Source organism: Heterocephalus glaber, unplaced genomic scaffold, assembly GCF_053883595.1.
Source record: "Heterocephalus glaber isolate CG9 unplaced genomic scaffold, H.glaber_assembly_v1.0 deba00001556, whole genome shotgun sequence".
Lineage (NCBI taxonomy): Eukaryota > Metazoa > Chordata > Mammalia > Rodentia > Bathyergidae > Heterocephalus > Heterocephalus glaber.
Window position 1 is genome coordinate 3372661 of NW_028258347.1, and position 22104 is coordinate 3394764.

At 44.8% G+C, this 22104-nt stretch overlaps 1 long non-coding RNA gene across 3 annotated transcripts; it reads right to left on the reverse strand.

Annotated features, from left to right (window-relative positions):
* Positions 1 to 5574: 5574 nt before the first annotated feature.
* LOC147824041 (uncharacterized) lies at positions 5575 to 22103 on the reverse strand. Of its 3 annotated transcripts, XR_015442965.1 has the most exons (4): positions 20514 to 22103; positions 18902 to 19524; positions 12718 to 18025; positions 5575 to 11873 (listed from the first exon to the last, which is right to left on the reverse strand). It is a non-coding gene; the product is annotated as an uncharacterized LOC147824041 (long non-coding RNA). The 3 variants fall into 3 exon arrangements; XR_015442966.1 differs by lacking the exon at positions 5575 to 11873 and having other exon boundaries at positions 11934 to 18025; positions 19409 to 19524; XR_015442964.1 differs by lacking the exon at positions 5575 to 11873 and having other exon boundaries at positions 11934 to 18025.
* Position 22104: the final 1 nt, after the last annotated feature.

Genomic DNA, 22104 nt, shown 5'->3' on the forward strand with positions numbered 1-22104 from the left:
AAATTGTCATTAATCCCCCTTAAAACACTCCCTTCACTTTGAACACATTTACCCCACTATTCTTGCCACTTCCTGAAACAGTTTTTTTCTGAGTGTCTTTAGTTGCACTGTTGTGCCTGCCTTAATTCCTGAATCAACTGAAAACATTGACCTTTTGTCTTAGCTAGTTTTCTCATTGCTGAGACAAAATACCCAACACCCAAATTAAAGGAGAAAAGATTTATTGTAGCTCAAAGTTTGTAGAGGTTTCAGTCTATAGTTAGCTGGTTCCAAGGTAGGGTGGCCTGGCAGAGAGGCATTGCAGAGGAGAAACAGTTCATGGTGAGCAGGTAGCAAAGCAGCAAGCAGCAGCAGCCTCTCCCTTTTATCACTTCCAGGATACCAGCCTTTTGGGTGGTGCCACCTACACCCAGGGTGGGCCTTCCCATTATTCACACTGAGAAGTATGCTGAACCAGTCAGTGGACTAACTGAGTAATCACACACTCTTGATCCCAGCATCACACACTTTACCCCAGTGTCACACACCCTAGATTCAGCCACCTCTGAAAAGTCCCTCCTCTGCCCACATGAGGCTTTGAGGGGACATCTAGACACAAGCCATAACACTTTCTATGGGCTTTGTGTCTGGGGAAGACCCAGAATTCACATGGTGCTAGATCCATGAGTAAGGTGGATGAGGACATGGCATACTGTTTTTATTTGATGGAAATTGCTGCAAACATATTGAATTTCTTCAAGACTCTGAAGCAGTCAGGAAAAGACAGTCACAAAAGAGGAATTTCAGAACTTTCAGAAAATGGCAGGAAAGATGAGATAAGTGTGTCTAAAGAGGGGAAAGTATTTTGAGGGGCATCAATGGCAAGATGTTTTTTACTGTAATAATTTTTTTAAAAAATTCAATTGAAACATTCACCAAAGTTTTGGATCATATATCCTACTTTCTTTAGTAGATAGTACTTTCTCCACAGATTTGCCCGAATAAATCCTGTATGGAATGAATAAAGGAGATGTTCTTTTGGTCATCAGATCCTGTATAAGAAACCTGGCCTTGAAACTTCAAAATGTAATCTTATAATCTTGAAATTATAAGTGAATTTATACTACTCTATATGGTACAAACTAAAAATATGAGTTAAAATTAAATTTCAAATTTTAAGATAACAAATTTATTTCTTATCTAAGAGACTAAGACAAGTTCTCTATTGGATTTAACTATATGGTAAAATACTGGAAGTAAATCAAACCAGTTAAATGACTCTGGCACCAAGATTTGGTAAGATAATATTATTTTGGCCTCTTTTAAGAAAATCATGTGTTAGAAGAACCCATCTTTATTAATGTTAACACTGGATCCAAAATAGATCTTCTCTTGTGAGCTCCTGCTTCTAATTAAAGTGTGGAAATTTCTCAAGTTAATTAACTGGCTCTGGTTGAATTTCCCTAATGGTGGATTTTCCCACTCATGAGAAGCGTAGGAAGAAGACTTCTGTTTCAGTGAACAATGCATTCGGTACCAATATTTTCATACCTTATAGTGAAATCACAGTTTGTATTTGGGGTCTTCTGAGTGGATTATTTCTAAAGGCCTCCTCCTCTTTGATTCCCAGCCCAAGCTTACTTGGTCCTGGAAAGTTTTCAGGGCATTCCCACTCATTTTGGTAACTCTGCATGGACTCCTGCCTGCAGCACCCACCTCTGCCTCTCTCTCTGTCAGGCCCCCCCAAAACTTGGCTCTTCAGACCCTAGCTCCTGCAGGGCCGTTCTTGATGTATTGTCACAGTTCAAGTGCCTATCACAGTAGGTGTCTAATGAATATATGTTGTTGAGAACAGTAGTATTCATATCTTTGCATTCTAAGGAATTATACCCTCAAAGTATTTTAAGTGATAATGTAACTACTTAAAGAAATGATGCTCTTGGTTCAGAAAGGAATTGTGGCACCTTAATGGCATTGTCCAGCTAAGAACTAGTGTCTTACGGAGAAGCTTAAGTCTGTCATAGTAATGTGCACGATTGAGAGACTCAGAGATGAAATACAGCATTCCATGAACCTGCCTTTAGGATTGAAATCTCATATTCAACCCATTTTTATGTGAGTAATGATGTGAAAATGAGTCCTTATTAGCGTTTGCTAAGAACCAGATAGCATATTGCTACATTATATTTAGTGTGTGCTATCATATTATAATCATTAGGTAAAAGTTGCTTTTCCCATATATAATCTCAATATATGATATATATTATCTTGATCATTTTTATCTCCTTTCCCCACATGTTCCCTTCACCCTCCTCGTCATATCTGCTTCCTCAGCTCCAAAATGTCTACCTCCCTGTTTCCAAATTCTCTCCTTTATTTTGTTCTTTAAGTTATTTATATTTTGGTTTACCATATAAAGAAACCATGTGATACTTAATTTTCTGCATCTGATTTATTTCATTTAATATTAATATTATACTCTTTCTTCATGACTGAGTAGTACTTCATTTTCTTTATCCATTTATCTGTTTATGGATATGTGGGCTGTTTCTAAAATTTAGCTACAGTATTGTGAATTTGGCTGCTATAAACATGGATGTGCAGGTACCACTGTAACGTTATGTTTTTAGTTTTTTGCCAAAATACCCAGAGGAGGTATAGCTGGGTGAAATGGAATTTCTGTTTTCATTTTATGAGGAATCTTCACACCGATTTCCATAGTGGCTTGCTAGTTTGCATTCCCATCAAGAATATAGAAGTTTCCTTTTACTGCACATACTGTCCAGCATTTGTTGTTTTTTGAGTTCTCCTGATGGTAGCCATTCTTTCTGGAGTAAGATAGAATCTCACAGTCATTTTGACTTGCATTTCCCTAGTGGCCAAAGATGCTGAGCACTTTTTCACGTACTTTGTGCTTCTTCTGGGAAGTGTCTATTCTTTTCGGTTGTCCATTGTTTTGATTTGGTCTTTTGTTTTGGGGCCTCATTTTTTAGTTGTTTATATATTATAGGTATCAGTGCTATACCAGAGGAATTTTCCCCATTCTGTAGGCTATCTCTTCACTCTCTTGAATAATTGTTCTTGGATAAAATCCCAACCCACTGCCAGGATCCCACTGCTAGGCCCTCACCAATCCCACTTCCTACCTGTCCCTCCTTGCTCTCCCAACTTTAGCTAAGTGTCCTTTACAGTTTATACTTGGGCATCCCTCTGAAGCCTCACACACTCAGTAATTGGACTGTGGCAGTGCACTGCTGCACCTGCTATGGTTTTGGGGAGACGTAGCTGGCCGGAAGAGGTGGGTCACTGGAAGTTGCATCTCACTCCCCAGCTCCTCCCTTCTCTCTCTGCTTCCCAGCCATGACTTGAGCAGCTTTCTGCTGCCACACACTTGCCCCACCATGCTGTTTCTGCCCTGGAGCCAGCCAACTAGGGATTGAAACCTCTAAAAACTGTGAGCCCCAATAAACTTCTCCTCCTTTACTTTGCATGTATTGGGTGCTGTGTCGCAGGAATGAGAAAATGACTGAGGCAGTGTCCTTTTTAAATGTCTCCAGCCATTGCTCCAGGCTCTTCCTAACCTTGAAGCAGTTGCACACCTGTCTACCTCAGAGCTGGGAACCCTTTCCCCTTCCTCTTCACCAGCTACCTCCTACTCATGCACCAGGTCCCAGTTCACCTGCCACTTCTGAGACAACTCCTCCAGCTCCTTCCCACATCGAAATCTGGTCCTTCTTATTGTTCCCTCTCACAATACCCATTCTTGTCTTCCATACTTCTCATTAAAATGAGATATGTAGTGAGATCTTATATTAAAAAATAAAATAAAATAAAGGGCTAGGAATGTATCCCAGTGTGAAGGCTCTGGGTTCAATTCCCAGTGCATGCAAGCAAGCACATGTGAACACACACACACACACACACACACACACACACACACAGAGCTGCTGTAAGCCCAGTTACACATGAGCAAGTGGATGACTCTACTCCTACAGGGCATGTGCAGTTGGGGACAGCACTGCAGAGCCGGGTGTCAAGTGGAGACCCCAAAGCAGAGCTCCCACATTGAGCTACAGAGGAGTCACCCATGATGTGTAACCCCTGCCTGGCTTGGTCGAGAAATCCATGAGATGTTTCTGAGAAATGTGTCTGCACTCAATTTTGCTGAAGATGTTTCTGCTGCTGGAAATGACCAAGCCCTTAGTCAAGGAAAACAGAAGAAAAGGAAAAACTTTCAGAGAAAACTGATTTGGAGATGGAGAAAGGAAACAAAGTCAGTCTTGCTGAGGAACAGGACAGTGAAGGCAGTCTTCAAGAGAGGAAAATGTAAATATAAGACCAATACAGAGAAACTAGGAAGATCCTTTCCAAATAGATGGAGCAACAAGAGATAGAGGGAGTCTGGAGGGGGGAGGCAAAGGGGATGGGGAAAAGAACTGAAAGGAGAAAATGATGAAAACAGAGCTTCTGCAAACGTGAAGGAGGGTTCTTCCAACCAAGAGCTGGAAGAATCAGGGAGAGAGGGGAGGGGTAAGGAAAGAGAAAAAACAAAACAAAACAGTATTAAAATGTATTGTGTACACATACCAATTCCCGACAAGACATGCAATCATTATGCATTGCAAACGTACTAATAAAAAAATTGAAGAAGAACCACGTGCAGCCTGAGGCCAAGAACCCCTACACCCCACGCAGAACAGGGAGGAGGAGCCCCAGCGGTGGGGGAGGCGGACAGAGCAAACGCAAATGTGCACGGGGCGCAGTAAGAAGAAGTGGCTGAGGGTGTGGAGCCTGTGGAGCCTGAGGTTCCAAAACCGGAAGAGGAAGCTGGGGTTCTTCCTGGTGGAAGGAGGTGAACGTCGTGCTGCTGAGTTCAGGTGTTGGAGGCCTCAGGGCAGGAAGGCCGAGGCTGGGAGGCCTGACCTCTACAACCTGTCCAGTCAGAAGACAGCAGTCTGCGGAAAGAGGAAGAAGATGAGAGTGGCATCGAACTTGGCAGAGCAAGGGGTTCTGGGGGCCAGAGTCAGGCGGTTCCAGCCCCGAGGAGCAGTGGGCCCTCGCCCTTTGGAGAAACCACCGGCACGGAGAAGGACCTCGCGAAGTTCCACATCCCCTTCCTACCTAAGACTCTGTCTTCAGAAAGCTAAAGAGTGCTGCCGCCACCGCCTGTCCTCCCAGCTTTGCTGTCCAGCTGAGCAGAACCCTCGTCCAGCTCCATGGAAGTCGCCTGTGGGCTGCACAGGAACATGACCCGGGCGTTCACGGAGACAGACTGGGGCACCCTGGTCAGCCCCCGAGCCTCTCCGAGTGGCCTCCAACCGAGCAGAGCCGAGGCCCCTCCGCGGGTGCCCACCCGCCAAAGAGAAGGCCCAGGTCATGGACTTCTGAGCACAGCACAGCCCCTCGCTTTTGGACAGGGCATTAACGTTAAAAGCACTCGCGCTATGTATCTAGCAATCGTTCTATTGAAATGCCGCCTTCCTCACGCCCTCATTTGTAGAAGGCTCTTCGTATTTTTGAGTGGATTATTATAGCAAAGAGGAGCTAGAATTATAGAAAATATACTTCACAAAATACAATTTTAAGTGACTTTATTTTAAAATAATGTTATCCAAAAATTTATGTTTGGAAAAAAGGTATGTGTCTATAATTTCAATAGCTTCTTGTCTCTTTTTTTAATAACTCACATAAACAATTTTTAAAAACCATTCCTTTTGGGGTCCCTGCCTGCCTCACAAGCGCAAGGTCCTGAGTTCGATCCCCGGGACCAAAACAAACAAACCATTCCTTTTAAAGTTAATTTTTTTCTCATAGAATTACAAGCCATCTTCTAAGAAGCAGTCCTTTGATTTTGTCACAGAGAAAGTTGAAGACAATATTCAGAATTTCACACATGGAATCCTTCACAACATCAAGTTTGAAGAAAGGCTAGTATTTTCATGGGCCCACTTACCACAAGTCTCCTTTTGCAAACCTTTTGAAAATGGTTAACCAGTGCCACAGGGCCTTCTCCTATTCTAAGATCTCCAGTTTTAAAAAAAGTTCCACAGTACTTATAAAGCACTCATTTTTCAACTCATTGTATATAACTGTGAGTTAATGCTTTACTTTTCATTTATCTTCCCAGATAGATTTAATGCTTCTTCTAGAGAGTAGAGGCTGTTTTTCACATTTAAAAATAAACTGTCCTCATTGCGATACAGAGCACTTGGATTGCACAAGTATTTGCTAAATAAATTGATTCCCAATTATTTTATTGAGCCAAGGAGTCAAAATGTAATAACCAGCTGAAAGTTTTGATCTTGATGCTTTTACAGGGAGTAGGAAATAATTGCAGAAAGGTCCATGCTGTTTGTCCAGTAGGTCATTGAGAGAATTCTCTGAAGAGGGCCTGGCTTACTGAACAATTATGTGCCAGAGTTCTAATAGATATTCATCGCATTTGATACTCTCAACAGCCTTATGGAGTTGACATTATGGTTATTATTCTGCAGTTAACGAAACTAATCCTAAGTTAAATTTTTAAAAAATGTACATTATTTTTAAGGTTCATGCTTGGTGCTGTACATTCTACTACTTACGACAAATGCAAAATTATATGTATCCACCATTAAAATGTTATACAGAGCAGTTTCACTACTCTAAAAATCCTCTATCAAATGCCTATTCATCCCTCTTCCTTTCCTAACTCCTGGGAGCTGCTGATCCTTTTGGGGTCTCCATAGTTTTCTCTTTTCCAGAATGCCATATAGTATGTAGCCGTTTGGGGTTTGCTTCCTTTTCTTAGCATTGTCCATCTAATTTTCCTTGCGTCTTCTCCTGACTTGGTAGATCATTTCTTGTTATCAATGAGTAATGCTCCATTTATAGGTTACCACATGTTAGTATCCATTTGTCTAGCGAAGGGCACCTTGGGTGCTTCCAAGTTTTGGCAGTTATGAATATTGCTGGTAGACATTCATTTGTAGGTTGTTGATAGTCAAGTATGAAAGCCATGTAAGTGTCCATTGAAGGATGAAGGGATAAAAGAAACATTTGTGCCTATATACAATAAAATATTTCTCAGCCTTAAAAATGTAAGGAATTCCATTATTAGGAACACCGTGGATGAACCTGGGCGATGTTATGCTAAGGCACAGCAAGGTAATACCACATGTTCTCTAGCCTATATGGGAATCCCAAAGAATCAAACTCATGGAAAACAGGGAGTAGGAGGGAGGTCACCAGGGGCTGGCAGGTGAAAGAAATGAGGGAGCATTGGCCAAATACTAAAGTTCTTCAGTTTTTGGTTGATTATGTCTAAAGACCTAATATACAGCATGGAGATTGTAGTTAATGTATTATATGCTTGAAATTTGCTAAGACCATAAATAAGAGTTCAGATCACTAATAAAGAAAAACTCAGTAACTCTGTGAGGTTATGGATTTGCACATTAGCTTAATTGTGGTAATGATTTCACAGTGTACATGGATGTCAAAATGTCACTTTGCACATGATAAAAATGTACAGTTTATACTTGTCAGTCACATCTCAATCAAGCAAGGGGAGGCTAAGGGTAGAGCAAAGCAGGACTTTAAAACTTTAGGAGAATAAGTTACTTATTTCTTGGGTAAACAAAATTATTACATCTATAGTTCTTTCAATCCTATTGTTTCAGATAGAAATTAACACTGCCACATACCTTTAAGAGAAGATTTTTCCTCTAATATAGTAGTAACATCAGGAGGTTGGAAATATCCATTCCATCATTCAGATATTTTCAGCCCACAGGAGGAAGAGAAAATTATGCTAAACTAATGGACCAAAATGATGATTTTTGAACTCACAAAGAAGTGCCCTAATAAAGTTGCCATTCATATAGATATATGTATATATGTGAATGTATGAATAAATAAAACGTACAGTAAAATTCCCAGAAAGCGCAAGTCGTTGGTAGTGCCAACCCTTAAGGGAATCAGAGGCACAAAGTGATTAAGAAACACAATTCTGGGGGGCTGATCAGAACTGAAACTCAGGGGATACAAATTTCAGGCAGGCTGAGGCGTGGTATGGGGTCTTTCAGATATCAGAGCAGTATTACAGGCAGAACCACCTGGTGATGCAGGCAGGCAGCAAGAAAAAGGTTGGGTAATTCAAGAACATATGGAAAGCAGTTCTCAGAAAAGGAACAGAGAAAGGACAAAAAGTCAGGAAAGGAGGAAGAGGCAGGCCAACGTTGGCAGCTCTCTGTAGGGTTGGAATAGTCTCTGATGGACATGCTGCCTTCCAGCTCAGGAACCATGGGATGTAGCAAGTTTTGCCCTTGTGGAGTTTCAATCTATGCTAGAGAAAGGATGTGTATGGCTCACACAGCGTCAGAAATTTGTTTTGAGGAAGATGTGATTGATGCTTGTGCTCCCTGTATAGTCTTTTAGGGTAACGTGATCTGCTTTTATCTGTTTAATTTTAATTTTCCCAATATAGCCATCTGGGTATCATGCTAAGATGGTAGGCTCATGCATAGGGACATTTTTGTATTAAAAAACTATCTGCAAAATTTTTTTGCTAAATAGTCTTCCTGAGTTTCAATGTGAAAGTACAGAATATTTTTCTGACTTTTTTCAAAAATTATTAGGAGTTTTAAATGTCACTTCAGTCTGGACACCCATTATTATTGGGAATAGGGTTTTAGGTATCATCCTTTGGATTCTACATAAGTCATTGTCAGTTCCTTTGAGCATACAGAGATCATGATGCTACTGTGGATGTCGCCTTCACAACTTGAAAAAATCCTACAACTAATTAAAGTATGTTTTACTAACATTTGTAGGGTTTTTTTGGAAAAATTTATTTTTCTTTAAGAAGTCTTGGTTACTTTGAACTTTTAAGAACTTGTGTGATTCTGTAAGACTTGTTTTAAAATTACCCCAAAGTATTAGAATGTGACATTTTGATAATAATTTTTTTTTGGTATGGAACTTTGAACTGGCAGTAAACAATGAGAAGATGGAAAAATGAATTTGAAGCCACTGAATGGATCTGTTGACCACACAACCCAATATCTCAACCCAAAGGAAACAAGCACACTGGATTCCTAGTTCCTGGCCTCCCCACTTGCAGAAGGCACCAGCACAGGCTTCCCCACAGTGTGTCCTGAGCAATGATAAGCCCACAAGACGTTCATTCCCAGCGTGGCTGGACGTCACGGTCCGTTAGGGAATGATGCATGTCAGACCCACTCTCTGGGCAGTTGCTCAGACTTAATAGCAAAGAACTTGCTTTGTTTTGTAACATCTGATGTTTCTTAAATGTACATGGTAGAAACTCCTTTCCTGCCCCACCCTCAGGGAGAAGCTAATGATTTTTTTCAGACCTCAGAGTCCAAGGAGCAAACCTTGTAAAAATTTCTCACATAGGGTTTAACTTGAGAACTATAACACAAACAACCAAAATCAAAGAGGCAAAAAGTAAGGGGAGTAAACAGTTGTAACTATAGCACATATTTCATTTAAAACTCATATGTAGTTCAATGATTTGCATGGTTTCATGTCCATATCTGCTTATGTTCCTTTGGAAAGCAAAGTTCCCAAATGTGCAAGAACACACAAGTTATTCTAAGTGAGCTTACTTTGACCCATTATTAAAAACTGCCTAATCAGGGGCGGGGCTTTAGCTCAGTGGTGCCATCTCCTGCCTCACAAGCACAAGGTCCTGAGTTCTATCTCTGGTACCACCCCCCCGCCAAAAATACCCAAAAGCTGCCCAGTCAGTGTTAAATGACACTGTGGATTCCATGGGTGCCCACATATATTTGCTGTAGGCATAGATGGGTGTGGGTTTCATGCTGTGTGACTCAGGAAGGCAAAAAGAGATCGAGGTGTACAGGAGCAGTTTCTTCCCAGGGGTCAGTTTTCCTAGGTCTTATTTCTTTGCATCGAGCTTTGGCAGATTTTTGCATGGGGTTGAAACATCACAGCCAGCATCACCCGAGAGGAATGAGCCAGCAAGACTCCAAGGCTGTCCGCGAGCCTCATCATTCCAAGCAAAACAAATCAGGACCTGAGCCTTTCTACCCATCCACTCCCTCTGCAGGACACCTGGCAGGACCTGCACCTACAGACAGATGCAGAGTGGCATTTGTGCCAATGGTGACTCACAAAGAGCAAACAACAGGAAGTGAGAGATGCTACCTCCGAGATGATGGCTCTGAGAAACGCCTCTCATGAATGCGTCTCTGAAATGGTCAACAATTATTTGATTTAAATTTGTGTAATTGGAGAATTAATCTAGTTGGAGGGAGAAAAGCAGGTAGAAGCCAGAGAGTGCGCAACAAAGGTGTACAGTGGTGGCATGAGAAGATCCGTGAGAATGAGCAGCTCACACTGATGGGTGGTGAAACAGTCTGGTCTGATCGCAGCAGCCAAGCCTCCACCTGGGCCATGAACCAGGATGGCAGAAGCATGCAGCATGTCCTCTGTTGGGCGTGACTTCTCCGCACTGCTTCTTTTAGAGCTGTCGTTCAAGATAAATGCTCTCATCTCTTTGCACCAAAGACAAGGAAGTTCTAGAAATTCCCTCGTTACTCTGATGGTGTCCAATAAAGAGAAAATGGAAGAGAAAGAAAAGGAGGGGGAGAAGGTGGTTTTCCTTCCGGTCACAAAGCTACAGCAGAACACCCAGCCTTATGTCCATGACATAGCCTGAAGGAAACAGCACTTCTTTGGGGGCTTATTATCCAGAGGAACTTCTCCCTGGAAGCGCTCCTCACAGCTTGCTCTTCTGAGTGGGGCCTCGTGTCCTGGGCCAGGACTTGCAAAACAGGGCAGTGCGCTGCTTCTGTAAAGCACATGGTCACTGCTGGCCAGCAGAGGTCATTGGAACAAAACCATGGTGTTGTCAGGGAAGAAGGAAGTAGGAACGGACTCTGAGCCAACATCTCCCCCGCCCTGTGGTTTTTCTTTGAAGAAGTCTTTATTTTGCAAGACCAGTATTTATATCCCTTTGCTCTTGTCTCCTTCTGATTGGTAGAGGTTCTTCAGCATCCAGCCTCCCTTGGTGTGGTAGGGGCACCCGCTCCCCCGTGGCTTGCTTGTGTTTTAAGAGCATATGTGAGCTGAGGGTTCGGGCGGGGGCAGTATGGGCCAGAGATCCGGCCCGGTCCAGCTGCTTGGTCAGCCCCTCTGCCCTCGGCCTGGCCTTGCCCGGTGATGGCACCTTTGCAGTGCTTGCTGCCCACCTGGGTCTTGCCACAACCACCTCCCCATTCTCAGGTGACAGGGTTGCCTTGGAGTGATGCCCCGCTCAGTGGAAAGGATTGGCACGCCATGCACACATCCTCACAGAGCAGTGAGCATCGTCACTGGGCCAGGACATCTGTGGTGTAAGCCCCGTGCAAGAGCAGGTACATCCATCGGCTGAGGCAGAGAGGGTCTCCCAGCCTGAGGACACCACCCGGCACCTGGGTCCAGCCATGCCTGGAGCTGACCTTCCTGTGGGCATTTCCATTGTATGGCCCATGTGCTACCTTTCTCAGTCTCCAGATGAACTCTTGCCACTGCCTAATAAGCACGTCACCTTCCTCCTGCTGCCCTTTGGAAGCACATTTTTTACTTCTTTTAATAAATGTCCTGTACTTATCCGTTGGCATGTCTTCATTGTTCTTGGCCTCCACAGATTTTTGTTCCCCACCAAACACTGATGAACGATGACAGGGGAAATAAACACTCCATTCTACAGGAAGGCCTTCTGGATTTCCTCCACTGGAAATAACCTCCCTTGCCCTTCAGTTCCCATGAGCTGTCATTCACTAACCTGTCACTTTTCGTGAGCTTTCTAAAGCAGTACTGCTCTTTATTATACAGTATCTGGTGCACTTAGAACCCCAGGAGCATCTTGTTTATGATTTGTTTGTTACCTGAAATTAGTAGAATAAATGAATGAACAAATAAATAAATAACAGCCAAACATCCTTAGATAACATTTTGTCTCCTTTGTATTTTAAATTTGTAACAAAGTTTAGCCTTTATTTTAAAACTGATGAAGTTTCAGAGACTACTTTCTTTTAGGTAAAACAGCTAGATGAATTCTAGTTTAAATAATTATGAACGTCTAACTTTTAATATTATGTAAAACTTGTCTTGGCTTGGGCACTGCGATGGCTTCACGTGACTTCCCTGTTCCCTGGGAAAACAGAGTCTTGCGCTCTGGCCAACCCCACTGCCAAGGCAGTTTCTAAAGGGAAGAAGACCCAAGCCAGTCACCCAGGGCAGGCGCAGAGCAAAGGCTGGGGCACAAAGACAAGTGGCAAAGAGCAGGTGATGACTTGTAATAGGGATGGAAACACTGAGAGACAGTGTAGGTGAAGAACAGATATCAGATGCAAAACTGGTAGAAGCACACAGCTACCACTACTGTGTTCTACACTTGACTAGTCAAGAGAACCAGATCTCATGTCTAGCGTTCTTACCAAAGCAAAGTAAAATTTTAAAGAATAATACATGGTAGAAACAAATCAAATGTCTACCCCTCCCCCCAAAAAAAACATTTCATAGAACTCTGCTATTTTTAAAGCATTGTCCCAGAACTCCAGGTACTGCCTAGTGGCATTTGAGATTTAATATATATAATTTCAAATTAGAAGCCAAAGTGAAAAGCAAGGAATAGCAAAACCTAGACAAGTCTGAAACCTCCAATTGTAACTTATAAACTAGTTTTCCTTTTACTTTGTATTCAAGAAAGTACTCAAGAATTCCACTGACCTTTTTTTCCTTTTTTTCAACACTGCCAGGTCTGTAACCTTGTCCAAGTATCTGTTGCATCTCTTACAACAACTCTAGGAATTCTAGGCTTCATTATTTCCTTCATTTCCTGATGAGGAAACTGAACCCCAGGGAAGTTGTTCCTGCAGCATCAGTCTGAGGAGCAGCATTTTCTAAGAAGAAAGCTTTCATGTCCTGACTTTCACCTCAGAACAAGTATTCGTAATACAATATGTGTCTAGTACGTACTATTCATGTGCTTCCTGAGATCCTGAAAATAGGAAATTTAGCAATCAGTCTACACCTAGCTGAAGACACAAACATGGAAGGCGATCAGGAGGGGGCATTGGTGGGCTGTTCAGTGGCTTCTCTACACTTCCTTTCAATCCTCCCGAGTCACAGGATTCTGATAGCTTTGCATTCTCTTGCTCTTTTTCTTCCTCCACATTTTTCCTATCTTGCATTGAATAGATAGGCACACGGTAGTGATTAGGGAAGCTAGCCCAGGCTGCACCGTATTGGACAAACTAGCTCATGGCGGAAGGTCTTGGACTTCTTTCATGAGATCAGGCATACTTAGGAAAGAACTGCTTGTGCAAGGTTTCATGAGTGACAGCGCAGTATGAAAGGAGAGAGCCTGCCAGTGTGTGCTGACATCGCCTCACTATTTTACACAAGGTGGTGCTTTTTACTGAACCTTTGGGAAGACAGATATTTTGTTGGAATATCAGAACCGTAATCGGTGAGATTTCCAGAACACAATAGCACTGAGTTCTGTTGTGCTGCCTGTGTGGATAGATGCTGAATCATCTCTCTTTCCCTACTTGACAAGAACTTTTAACACATCTGTCTACCTGACATTCAGATTTCTAATTTTCTTTGTGAGAAAAACAAAAACTCTGTGACACCCTGGCTGAGCAAACTGCGTAGGAAGAAAGAAATCTGTCTGTTTCCATTTGGGAGAAAGGGCTAAGGATGCTGGTTTAGGACATGAGAAGGAAATTGAGAGAAAGTGAAAAGATGTACAAACCATTTGGAGACATTGGGAAGAGATGATAATAAAGCCGGCACCAATTTGTGCTTAACATTTACCCTTGGCTCTGGCAGGGTGGTTATTTATCCTTGTGAGTGGCCCGTGGTCCCAGTTGGCTTGTGCCTTCCTTTTAAATCCAGCACCTAGCTGAAAGCTTTTCTCTGCAGTGATTGCCAAAAATCCTTGGCTGTCTACACATCATAAAGAGCAAAATGAAGATTTGAAGAAAATGCCTAAAGACAAGTCTCTGTTTCTGTAAATCCTTAACTAAAAAGAGGATCATCCCCCAGGAAAGGGAAGAGAAGCAATTCCTTCAACGGTGAGAGGACTGGTATGGAGGAGACTTGTTCTAGTCTTGGAAGCAGATGAAATCCCTAAAGTTTATGAATAGCAGGGCCTCAGAAAATGGCCAGGGGTCCTACCTGCACGTGGGATAGAAAGAGGTATGTGGCCTTCATGGAGGCCAGCTGTGACTGATCAGTGACTGAGGTGGGTCAATGATGTGTCAGCTTCGTGTGCCCTCTGCATGCCATCCAGGGCTGGACAGCCTCCACAGGCTTCTTGAGGGAAACCCCACCCATTCCACCTGGTGGCCTCCAGGACTCAGTCGACTCCACAGGGGCATCTCATGTACAGATATTTCTGTGGACTCAAAATCATGGCTGCTTCATGTTTCGAGTGTTTCCAGTCTTGCACAACATCGAGGGGAAATATATTTTTATAACAAGGTCTACCTGTCTTATTTTTGGAAAGATACAAAACGTATAAAATGAATGTAATGCTACTACCCAGACATCAGCATGTCTACATTCGGGTTGATGCATTTTTCATTTCCTCCATTAGCTTTTGAAAAGAACAAGAGTTTGCTAAAATCTTTCTCACAGAAGATGGAATTGCAGGAGTCACTGGGAACAACCAGCGCTGCTCCCTTGAAACCTGACGGTGTTCTGCTCTGCTGTAGAAAGGGTTCCACATGTTCTCCTTCTGGTCATCCTTGCCTTCCACCCACACTGGCTGTGGGCCATGTGCTGCCGTTGAAATTGTATCTGCGACAAGTGTAGCCCTCAGCTCCACATGGACAGCAGATAGGAAATGAGTAGCTGCAACCATCAGATCTGAAGAGGAGAGAGTAGAGGATGACACTATGCGGGCAGCCAGGGAAGGGGGAGTCTGAGCAGTGAGGGCTAAGCTGAGTCCAGGCAGGAGTTGGTACTCAGCAGACTCACTGCCTGGCGCTGGCACTGGTGATGCCCATCTCTGTTTTGTTGTGTAGACTTTCTCTGCTGGCACATTGTACTTGGTTGAAAGTTTCCACTCATTCTCTCTCTTCTTAGGAGTTTTTTTTTAAAAATGCAATTTAATTTTTAGTAAAAACTCTTCACCAATTTATTTTGGATAGGCAAAAAACATTACATATTGCTTACCATTAATGGCTTCCTCTAACAAATTCTGATAGAAAGTAATAGCTCAGTGATGTTTCCTTTTTGTTTACTCTTTTCTTTCATTTCCTTGACCTTCTGTCTTATTAACTATGCATCATCTTGATGTTCCATGAACTGTTTGGTCAAAACTAAATGGTAAAAGCAAAAAAAAAATACACAATAGAACATCATCATTGCCCTATGTGACCAACATCTTCCTAGCCTCTCTCAAAGTAAGCAATTATTCTGTCCTTTTTCATAAATGGGAGAACATTGAAACAAAAGTCACTGAGAATGAGGACATTTAGAACGCTATTACCTATTCCAATCCATTCGTTCTCCAAATGATTTCACATCAAATCTTACCTTAGAAGAATTCAAATACAATGCTTGGCAGTAAAAACTTCATCCCTACCTAGAGGGGATGGTTGCTATAAAACATCTACATTCTTCAGAAGAGGCATAAGAAGACATCTTGTCCTTATTTTTTGTAGGTACCAGGACTAGGCTGGAACAGTGGTGGTGAATAAGGCAGATGTCATTGTTCACATGGGACCCATAGTCCAGCTGGGATCAGGAAGATAAAGTAAATAATTGGGAAGATAAATACATACATTTTCATGTGAGTCTCTCCCTGGCACACACACGTCTTACCATGATGCCTATGTACTATTCACTCACCACCAGGTCCCAGCTGTGCGATATCAGCAGTGTGATGATCCAGAATAAACCTGGTGATGATGAAGCAATCAAGAACCCTCTGGACTGTATCTTACACCTTGGGACTCAACATGACCTTTCCCTGTGACACTGAGTGAAGGGGAAATCCATTCCCAGCTGGGCTCAGTGTTTATGAGTACAATGGAAAACATTTGGCAAACAGATCACATGCTATTGGGCATCAGGAGCGGTCCTCAGTGTTCCACAAGGAGGCCTAACTGAGCAGCTGACAACCCTCTGCCTTGACCCAGGTCCACATCACTAGTGGATGAAGTGAGTTAGGCTGGTGGGGACACGACTATAGTCACCGCCTGCCATCCTCCCCAGGGCCTGGTGGTACACTTCTCTCTGTTGTTTCCCCAGCAATGCAATGTTGCTTTGGCTTCCTGTACTGCTAGGGTGGTTATGGTCTGCAGGGTTTGTTTTCGGTTTTATTTTTTGGCTTTCCCACCTTGGCTCCCCATTCAGGGTAAAATCTGAGAGCTGAGGCCATTGCTGGGTTGTCTCCCCCACCCCAAGGAGGGGAACTCAGCACAGAAAGCACTCAGGGCCTGCTGTGCATGCAGGGCATTGGGTCAGCACACAGGTTCTCTATGTGACTTGCCACGGACCATGCTGGCATCCTGGGTCAGGGTCCTGTCAGCCACCTCTGAAGCTATGGGCATCCTGGTAACCAACCTGGGGCCTCTGGGCAAGATCAGGAGGAATGCAGGCATCTCCTGGTGATGCAGGACTCGCCTGCCTTTGAGTGCACCTAGACTCCAGGGCCCACTCCAGGTCTGAAGAACAGATCAGGAGACGATTTGCTCTTGTGATAGTGCAAGTCAGGTCTAGGCTGACCTCAACCGCAGGCATCTTGGTTGTAGAGATTAAGCCGTGTAATGGACAGTGCAAAGTGGAACTTTACAAGTTAGGGTTTTTCTTTTAGAGACAAATAGTTTCTCCAGGTGTCCTCAGGCTTAGGGCATAAAGACTCCCCCAGGTCTTCTCAGCTCAGAAGAACGGACAGAATATGCAGGTGCCAGCAGCCCCAGGAGGCCACAGCTGAAGAGGCCAGAAGTGATAAAGCAAGTGTGGAGCTCAACACTGACTCTGTGTTCCCCTCAGCTCCTTACTACCAACGTCCCTTGTCCGCCTGTGCAGGGAAGACGGTGACCTGAGACAAACGGGCCCTCCATGTCCGCCAAGCTGGCCTTCAATAAACCCTTTTCCTTTTTACCCAAACATTATAGCCTCCTTTGATTTGGTCAGTGGTGCACAAATGAACCTGAGGATAAGAACCTAAGTGGCCAGAAACAGCAGGAACTTAGTGTAATATTCAGACTTTTCAGTCCTCGGGACTTTGTAATCCTTTAGTCACTCCCAAGGACCCGTGTAGGTCACACCTTTCTGATACACCCACCCTATCACCTACTGTGACAGTCACACCTGCCTTGACTCTGGGGGTTAAGTTGCTACCTGGACTCCTATACCCTAATGACCCTTATTTCCTTTAAATCGTAGGAGCTGTTCCCATCATGCTGTGTCCTGGTCACAGCTGTCTGGTCACTCCTACTGTGTGTTCATCAGGCCCTCACTGCAGTTACCCACGGGAGATGATGTAAGGCCACTCAGGTTGCAGTGCAGGTAACGCTTTACCAACCACTGTCATGGACGGCGTAAGTGTCTCTTCATGTCCGCCTCCACGTCCTGAATCAGCAATTTCTGTGAAACGAAAACATGATGGGATGTCCTCATTCGCCTTATCTGCCTCCATATGACTTCTGACTCTTTCCCAAATTCAACATGACCACAAAAGGCAAAGTCTTGAATTGATCCAGGACTTTGAGACAGCAATGACAGTGCAACTCAAGACACTCTGGAAAGAGGACTTCCAGAGAGGCTTCAGAAAGTGCATTCAGACTTTCAGAAAGTGTGTTCAAAGGGAGGAGAAGTATTCTGAGGAAGATTAATAGCAATGTGTCTTTTACTGTAATATTTTGAAAATTCAATCATTGCCCATATCTTCTGAGTGAACTCTTGCGTTGTAGCTTGGGTTGACATAATTAGCACTTTTTGTTAATGGTAGTGTGGTCAATTTTGAAGGAAGTCTGAGAAGAGTAACAGTCAAAATACTTATTTTGTCTTGTAGAGTCTGGAAAACAGAGTGGTTAAGAGCCTGGATTAGAATCTGGGGTCAAATCATTTACTATCTTCATAACCAAATTGCCTGACATTATCAAATCTAAAATATCATTGGCCAATCATTAAAACAGAAAAGATGTGTTCTACGTTTATGAAGGTTAAAATGTAGATTATTTTATCTTAGAGCTGAGAGAGTATTCATCCCTTGATCCGCAGTTGTAACACCTGGGTTCCTCAGGAGTCACCATCCTGCCTGGTCCACACCTGCAGTCCCATCCTGCCTAGCTCAGCCTCTGGGAAGGGCCTCAGTAATGAGTGTGGACCTTGGTGCCATTTTTTTCTGCTAACTCAACCTATCTGCTCCTCACAGTCTTAGACGGGCATCTAATCTGAGCTGCTTGGATCAAGATTTTTCCCTGGGATTCTCCCTCTCCCCATATTGAAAAATATATTTAATTATTTTTGGAGTAATTTTATATTTATAGAAAATATGCAAAGTTAGTTTGGAGAGTTCCTGTATACCCTTCATTCAGTTTACCCTGTAGCTGACATCTATCATTTGTGTAAACTAAGAAATTCACACTGGTATATTACTATTAATTACAGTGCAGTTTTAACTTTTTCCCATTAATGTCATTTTGTTCCAGAATCAAATCCAAGGTACTGAATCTACACTGGGTTTAGTTTTTGTGCCCCTTTGGTCCCATTGAGCTGTGATAGTGTCTTACTTTTTCCTTGCTTTTCCTTAATGACTTGATTTAGAGGAGTGCTGGGTGAACATTTTGTAGCATGTCCTTCAATTTCGATTTGTATGACATTTTCCTCCTGATTGGACTGGAGTAGTAAATTTGGGAAAGAACTGTAAAAATGAAGACACTCTTCTTACCTACATCATGACGGGATATCACAAGCAGCATCTGTTCGGCATCCCTGGTGACACTGACCTGCACCTTGAGGTGAAAGATTGCTATGGGATCTAAGTCACTGCTATGCAAAGCGAGTATCCACTACTGAGCCAGACATGTAGAGATGCATTACTGTTGGGTATTATTACTGTTAATTTATAAAGACTTGTATTTAAATCAGTATATGTACAAGTATTGTGGAAATAAACGAATGGTGGTGACTTTCTTGATAGTACTTGGGAATCTGAGACAGTACACTAAAAATATGTCATTATTGGATTGGGCTCAAAGAGGAGAGAGAAGACCTCGGTTTTGTCAAGACCTGGCTGCTTGCTCAGCAGCTAAGCCATGTTTGCCTTAGATTTAGAAGCAAGAAAAGAGCACCCTGGTATTTGAAGTAGATAATCGTGCACATTCTCTTCCCCGAGGAAAGGGCCATCAGAGCTGTTTCTGCAAGAGCATCTTTGATTCACAAACACTGTGCTTACCCTTAATGTCCCCTGACTGTTACTGGAGGGGTTTCAGCCTGCAGGAGCACAAAGGGGTGGTGCTGAACATGTACATCTTCAGTGCACATCGTGAGTTGATCTGATAGGACATTTGTCTGCAGTCATGAAATGAAAGAATAATTGGAGCAAAGGTGACTTAGTATAATTTTCGTTTAGTTCTTTACATTTAATTTTGTTTTCACAAAGGAGCAACAGCTATCTAGTAAATGAACTTTTAACAGGTCTTTAATGAGGCTGTCTTGAAATTTCCTTTTTTTGGTAAATTTATGAACAAATGGTTTCCCATTTCCAGTGTAGTTGTGATTTTCAGCCAGGTCCATACCCTTGTCCAAGTGGGCTGTCTCTGTTTGCAGGCAGAATGCACTCAGGGGCCGGGCCAGTACCCGCAAACGTGAGAGGTTTGGGCAGTGATACGGGCCACTCTTAAGGGATTCGAAGTTGATAATTTTTGTTACAAAAAGTAGAAGACAAAGGGAGGCAGACGGCGGATGGTGACTCGAGCACAGTCTGTACCTCCTGACGTCTACCCCTGGGGGCCGACTGTTCCAGACCCCATGTTCTCCTTCTGGAAACCCAGGAGTGGGCCAGCAAGCATCCCTTGGGAACTGAAGGTCAGAATACACACAAATGAAAACTCCGGTGCTCTGGTGCCAGTCCTCCAACAACTTCAGTTCACTGGGGAACTAAAATAAAGGTAGCACAGAACGAGAGGGACAAACAGCTAAGGAAAAAAATGTCCAGAAAAGGAAAAGAACTAGGAAAAAGGAGGAGGAATAATCAAAGTGTTGTGTGGAAGAAATGCAGAGAGAAGGTCCTGGAAGAGGACGCAAAGGATTCCAGGAGGAAGCAGGTTAAGGGACACATTCTGGACCTGATGCTTTTAATATAACTGCAAATGCAGTTTACGTGAACTGATCCCTGGACTGCATTCACTTATTTATAGACAAATATGAAAAGGACTACTATGTGAATTATGTGGGGCTTGAGAATGAGAGAAAAGGAAAACCAGCCAGTTATTTACATAGTTCAGCGGTGGCCCGGGAGAAAGACACAGGAGCTGTAAAAACAACAGTGCTTCCCCTACCTGTGCAGATGGGGGCCACAGGGGAAAGCCCAGTTTTCATTAGCAACTGCTTTACTAGTGATCACGCATGCCCCACCAGAACAGACAGAATGAGTTTCTGTCCTGGAGAGAAGATCGGGGGCTGGGGCCTCGGCTGCCCTGGGAGCTCCTTAGGTGGCTCTGATGAGCAGCCGCACTTTGGAAGTAAGCAGGCCCTGAAATAAAGATTTTGAAGAGCCAGGGAAGAGGCCGAACTGTCGCCCTCAGACCAATCAAAGTGTGCACCCAGCGAGCGATCACTTCAAAGCACTTCTACACTTCTGCTCTTCTCTGCGGAACGCGAACCCCCAGATTCGCAGCAGGCATGCATCCCTTCTTCCACGGGGAAACAGGGGGAGGCCAACACCCCGTCCCTCGTTCTGCTACTCGGTACTTTGCTTCGGGAATCTTTCTTCCTCCAGGAGGACGGACAAGTTCACGTGTGTGGGCGGGGCAAGCTCATTCGCTCAACAGAGCCAGGGACTCGGTTCCAACCAGCAATCAGCTTCGCACACGTCCTCACCTGTGTGGGCCCAGACCTGCGCTGCGGTCCTAATCGGAGAAGCTAACAGGGACGGAGGTGGGGAGCGAGGGAGGAACGTGAGCTCTCCGCTGTCTGCGAGCTGGAGCGCAGCCCTCCCAGGCCTTGTAGTTAGCGTTGCAGGGACGATCCGCACCTTCTCTGCCTTACTGTCCCTTGTCACTCGGAATCCGGAAAATGCGATGTTTTGGAACAACTCGCTTAGGAAGGAAAGCCCGAGGCTTTAGAATTAAAACGTGCTGCTTCTCGTGACCGTGGTGCAGGAGCCGGATGTCGCGGGGTCCACGGCACCAAAGTTCGGTCGGAGGAGGAAGAGTGGGGGCATCAGGCCGAACGCAGGGTTTACTCCCGTCGTTCCCCGCCACCGGAGGCGCGGCCTGCGCGGCTGTCCTTCGGAGCGCCGTCTGGCTTCCCCACGAAGCCGTGCCGGAAAGTCAGGAGGCCGCGCGCGCGCGGCTCCGTCCGCAGACGAGGGCGACGCCGCAGCCCGGAGTCAGGGTGGCGCTGGCCAGGTGTGGTGGGGCCGGGGGACCGGGAAGGGCGGGCGCTCAGCCTCGGCGACGCCACCGGTCTTCAGCGAGGGCAAAACAACTGCCAGGGCCGGGCCGGCTCCGTCCGAGAACCCGGGAAACAGGCCGGCGGGCAGGGCTCCGGGCGGACTTCCGGGCCTTCTGCAGGAGCGAGCGGGCGGGCGGGCGCAGCTCGAGCGCGTCTGGAAGTCGCCGAGCCCACAGCGGCCAGACGCCCCCGAATTCCCGGCCCGGCCCGCAAAACGGGGCCTGGGGCCTCGGTCCGGGTCGGGCTCCGGCTCCGAGGCGCCGCAGACCGGTGGGACGGCAAGGGCGGGTCCCCGACCCCGACCCTTGCGCCCGAGCGCCCCCTCCTGGCCGCCCCGCGGGGCGGGCGCGGGGACAGGGAGCCGCCGTCTCAAGGTCACGGCGTGTTCGCGGACCCCGAACTTTCTCCCCGCCAGGTGCGCGGGGCACCGGGTCTGCAGCGGCTCCGGGCCCGCGGCCGGGGCGGGGGCGGGGC